The 6,000-nt window shown below is 44.6% G+C and overlaps 1 pseudogene; it reads right to left on the reverse strand.

The window, feature by feature from the left end:
• The window catches only part of LOC124024823, a 42,814-nt pseudogene that overhangs the window by 10,243 nt on the left and 26,571 nt on the right, over positions 1–6,000 (reverse strand).

A 6,000-nucleotide genomic window follows, 5' to 3' on the forward strand; every position in this document is an offset into this window, starting at 1 on the left:
GAGGGGAGGACAGCTCATAATAACGTCTGTAATGGACTGAATTGAAATGGAATTGATCCTCCCAACCCCAGAAGATACAGATCCCTACAGGTGTACAGCACAGGAGGCAGGTGAGGGGAGGACAGCTCATAATAACGTCTGACTGAACGGAGTAGAAACCAGGTGTTCGATTCCATTCATGTCGTTCTAGCCGCTTTAAAACTTCTTAAGGGGGCAGTATTTTGACGTCCGGATGAAAAGACCAAAGTAAACTGCCTGCTACTCAGGCCCAGAAGCTAGGATATGCATATTATTGGTTGATTTGGATAGAAAACGCTCTAAAGTGTCTAAAACTGTTAAAATAATGCCTGGGAGTATAACAGAACTGATTCTACCATCAGCCCGTCCTCTCCGATTAAGGTGCCGCCTGTTGTACATGACATGGCGTCAGGTGACCGAGGTCAGGACAGGTCTGTCTCACCTCCATCCTTGTCTGGATCCACGGTCCGATGATGTTGGCCTGGGCAGCAAACTGGCGTCTGAGACGTTCGTTGGCGTGCTGTCTGGCTAGTTCCTCCTGGAGAATACTGTTTCTCTGGGGAACCAGCTTCTTCACCTGATCAACGGGACAGAAAGGGATAACGCTACAGTCCCTGGTTAACACAATGGGACGGTTTCTTCATTTGAGTCCTTTTTTTTAGTCTAGGACGTAATCTGTGTCTGGGAATCTGTCTATAGTTAACACAGGTTTTGTTCAATCCCACTGGTGCCTGGGACTTTTTTGTTACAGCCAAGCACAAAACCCCCTGATTTAACTCATCAGTGAATCACCAAGCCGTTGATTAGTGAATCAGGTGTGTTAGCACTGGGCTTTAATGAAATCCCACGGCATACCATGAGGTTCTCCAGGATCGAGACTGAAGAGCTTTAACATAAACATTCACAGTACAACACACACAAACATTCACAGTACAACACACACAAAACAGACATTTCTGCATCCCAAATGGCTCTAGTTAAAATTAGTGCGCAATAATATATTCTATTATAAGGAATCGGGTCCCATTTGGGATGCAGACAGTGTCCCTAGAGACGCTAGTAGCTACCTTGTCCCATTTGAGTCCTATCTCCGTTGGTGTGATGTCACTGTAGGGGTTGGTGAGGTTGGGAGAGATGCCGTAGCTCTGGGCTATCTTCTGCACCTCCGTGTAGATGCTCAGGATGGCCTGTCTCTCACAGTCAGCCTCCGGAAGGGTGGCCTTGAACTGGTCATGGGCTGAGATCAGGCTCTGCAGAGCGAGGTGGAGAGCAGACCGAGTTACAGAGAAACCGGCGTTGTCATCCGGCGTTCTGACATGCCATGGTGTCAAACAAATACAGCCCAGACAGTCGGGAATCAACATCATGTTACTATCTGATAGGAGACAATGGAAGGGACTGGAACACAGCATCATGTTACTATCTGATAGGACACAATGGAAGGGACTGGAACACAGCATCATGTTACTATCTGATAGGAGACAATGGAAGGAACACAGCATCATGTTACTATCTGATAGGAGACAATGGAAGGGACTGGAACACAGCATCATGTTACTATCTGATAGGAGACAATGGAAGGGACTGGAACACAGCATCATGTTACTATCTGATAGGAGACAATGGAAGGGACTGGAACACAGCATCATGTTACTATCTGATAGGAGACAATGGAAGGGACTGGAACACAGCATCATGTTACTCTCTGATAGGAGACAATGGAAGGGACTGGAACACAGCATCATGTTACTATCTGATAGGAGACAATGGAAGGAACTGTAACCCACATGTCTTTACCTGGATGTCATCCACAGTGTGAACTATAAACATGTCTTTACCCTGGATGTCATCCACAGTGTGAACTATAAACATGTCTTTACCTGGATGTCATCCACAGTGTGAACTGTCTTTACCTGGATGTCATCCACAGTGTGAACTATAAACATGTCTTTACCCTGGATGTCATCCACAGTGTGAACTATAAACATGTCTTTACCCTGGATGTCATCCACAGTGTGAACTGTCTTTACCTGGATGTCATCCACAGTGTGAACTGTCTTTACCCTGGATGTCATCCACAGTGTGAACTGTCTTTACCTGGATGTCATCCACAGTGTGAACTATAAACATGTCTTTACCCTGGATGTCATCCACAGTGTGAACTATAAACATGTCTTTACCTGGATGTCATCCACAGTGTGAACTGTCTTTACCTGGATGTCATCCACAGTGTGAACTATAAACATGTCTTTACCCTGGATGTCATCCACAGTGTGAACTATAAACATGTCTTTACCCTGGATGTCATCCACAGTGTGAACTGTCTTTACCTGGATGTCATCCACAGTGTGAACTGTCTTTACCCTGGATGTCATCCACAGTGTGAACTGTCTTTACCTGGATGTCATCCACAGTGTGAACTATAAACATGTCTTTACCCTGGATGTCATCCACAGTGTGAACTATAAACATGTCTTTACCTGGATGTCATCCACAGTGTGAACTATAAACATGTCTTTACCTGGATGTCATCCACAGTGTGAACTATAAACATGTTTTTACCTGGATGTCATCCACAGTGTGAACTATAAACATGTCTTTACCTGGATGTCATCCACAGTGTGAACTATAAACATGTCTTTACCTGGATGTCATCCACAGTGTGAACTATAAACATGTCTTTACCCTGGATGTCATCCACAGTGTGAACTGTCTTTACCTGGATGTCATCCACAGTGTGAACTGTCTTTACCTGGATGTCATCCACAGTGTGAACTATAAACATGTCTTTACCTGGATGTCATCCACAGTGTGAACTGTCTTTACCTGGATGTCATCCACAGTGTGAACTATAAACATGTCTTTACCCTGGATGTCATCCACAGTGTGAACTGTCTTTACCTGGATGTCATCCACAGTGTGAACTATAAACATGTCTTTACCTGGTTGTCATCCACAGTGTGAACTGTCTTTACCTGGATGTCATCCACAGTGTGAACTGTCTTTACCTGGATGTCATCCACATGTGAACTGTCTTTACCTGGTTGTCATCCACAGTGTGAACTATAAACATGTCTTTACCCTGGATGTCATCCACAGTGTGAACTATAAACATGTCTTTACCCTGGATGTCATCCACAGTGTGAACTATAAACATGTCTTTACCCCTGATGTCATCCACAGTGTGAACTATAAACATGTCTTTACCTGGATGTCATCCACAGTGTGAACTATAAACATGTCTTTACCTGGATGTCATCCACAGTGTGAACTATAAACATGTCTTTACCTGGATGTCATCCACAGTGTGAACTATAAACATGTCTTTACCCTGGATGTCATCCACAGTGTGAACTGTCTTTACCTGGATGTCATCCACAGTGTGAACTATAAACATGTCTTTACCCTGGATGTCATCCACAGTGTGAACTGTCTTTACCTGGTTGTCATCCACAGTGTGAACTATAAACATGTCTTTACCTGGATGTCATCCACAGTGTGAACTGTCTTTACCTGGTTGTCATCCACAGTGTGAACTATAAACATGTCTTTACCTGGATGTCATCCACAGTGTGAACTATAAACATGTCTTTACCCTGGATGTCATCCACAGTGTGAACTGTCTTTACCTGGTTGTCATCCACAGTGTGAACTATGAACATGTCTTTACCTGGATGTCATCCACAGTGTGAACTATAAACATGTCTTTACCTGGATGTCATCCACAGTGTGAACTGTCTTTACCTGGATGTCATCCACAGTGTGAACTGTCTTTACCTGAATGTCATCCACAGTGTGAACTATAAACATGTCTTTACCCTGGATGTCATCCACAGTGTTAACTGTCTTTACCTGGTTGTCATCCACAGTGTGAACTATAAACATGTCTTTACCTGGATGTCATCCACAGTGTGAACTGTCTTTACCTGGTTGTCATCCACAGTGTGAACTATAAACATGTCTTTACCTGGATGTCATCCACAGTGTGAACTATAAACATGTCTTTACCCTGGATGTCATCCACAGTGTGAACTGTCTTTACCTGGTTGTCATCCACAGTGTGAACTATGAACATGTCTTTACCTGGATGTCATCCACAGTGTGAACTATAAACATGTCTTTACCTGGATGTCATCCACAGTGTGAACTGTCTTTACCTGGATGTCATCCACAGTGTGAACTGTCTTTACCTGGATGTCATCCACAGTGTGAACTATAAACATGTCTTTACCCTGGATGTCATCCACAGTGTGAACTGTCTTTACCTGGTTGTCATCCACAGTGTGAACTATGAACATGTCTTTACCTGGATGTCATCCACAGTGTGAACTATAAACATGTCTTTACCTGGATGTCATCCACAGTGTGAACTGTCTTTACCTGGATGTCATCCACAGTGTGAACTGTCTTTACCTGGATGTCATCCACAGTGTGAACTATAAACATGTCTTTACCCTGGATGTCATCCACAGTGTGAACTGTCTTTACCTGGTTGTCATCCACAGTGTGAACTATAAACATGTCTTTACCTGGATGTCATCCACAGTGTGAACTGTCTTTACCTGGTTGTCATCCACAGTGTGAACTATAAACATGTCTTTACCTGGATCTCATCCACAGTGTGAACTATAAACATGTCTTTACCCTGGATGTCATCCACAGTGTGAACTGTCTTTACCTGGTTGTCATCCACAGTGTGAACTATGAACATGTCTTTACCTGGTTGTCATCCACAGTGTGAACTATAAACATGTCTTTACCTGGATGTCATCCACAGTGTGAACTATAAACATGTCTTTACCTGGATGTCATCCACAGTGTGAACTGTCTTTACCTGGTTGTCATCCACAGTGTGAACTATAAACATGTCTTTACCTGGATGTCATCCACAGTGTGAACTATAAACATGTCTTTACCTGGTGGTCATCCACAGTGTGAACTATAAACATGTCTTTACCTGGTTGTCATCCACAGTGTGAACTATAAACATGTCTTTACCTGGTTGTCATCCACAGTGTGAACTATAAACATGTCTTTACCTGGATGTCATCCACAGTGTGAACTGTCTTTACCCTGGATGTCATCCACAGTGTGAACTGTCTTTACCTGGATGTCATCCACAGTGTGAACTATAAACATGTCTTTACCTGGATGTCATCCACAGTGTGAACTATAAACATGTCTTTACCTGGATGTCATCCACAGTGTGAACGATAAACATGTCTTTACCTGGATTTCATCCACAGTGTGAACTATAAACATGTCTTGCAGGTCTTCCATGGCTCCTTCCATCCAGTTGTTAAAGGGAGCTGACCTCTTAGAGAACTCCAGGAACAGCTGGTCGATGGTCTCCAGCAGCTTCTCCGTCCTCTGAGAGACACCAAGGTAGGGGGAAATGGGATTAAGGACAAATGATCAGTTAAAATGATGACTACCGTGACCAAGTGGTTTTAAACTACTCTTAAACACTGCTTATTGTTGTGACATGAAACCTGGTCATTCAGAACTGTGAGTAATGGCAATTTCCTACCAGAGGACCACTAGCCCCTACCAGAGGACAACTAGCCCCTACCAGAGGACCACTAGCCCCTACCAGAGGACCACTAGCCCCTACCAGAGGACCACTTGCCCCCACCAGAGGACCACTAGCCCCCACCAGACGACCACTAGCCCCCACCAGAGGACCACTAGCCCCCACCAGAGGACCTCTGTCTCCCCCCACCAGAAGAACCCAGCCCTATTCTGTACCTCCAGGTTCTCCCTCCTCTTCTGGGTGAGGGTTCCCAGCTGGTCCCATTGGTCACAGATGCCCTGGCAGCGCTCGTTGATAGAGGAGGCAGCATGGTAGTCCAGCTCACTGTGGACAGAGAGAGTGAGAGAGAGAGAGAGAGAGAGAGAGAGTGAGAGAGAGAGAGAGAGAGAGAGAGAGAGAGAGAGAGAGAGAGAGAGAGAGAGAGAGCGAGGAGCTCTCGAGAGAGAGAG

The sequence above is a fragment of the Oncorhynchus gorbuscha genome, unplaced genomic scaffold, assembly GCF_021184085.1.
Source record: "Oncorhynchus gorbuscha isolate QuinsamMale2020 ecotype Even-year unplaced genomic scaffold, OgorEven_v1.0 Un_scaffold_2016, whole genome shotgun sequence".
NCBI classification, from domain to species: Eukaryota; Metazoa; Chordata; class Actinopteri; order Salmoniformes; family Salmonidae; genus Oncorhynchus; species Oncorhynchus gorbuscha.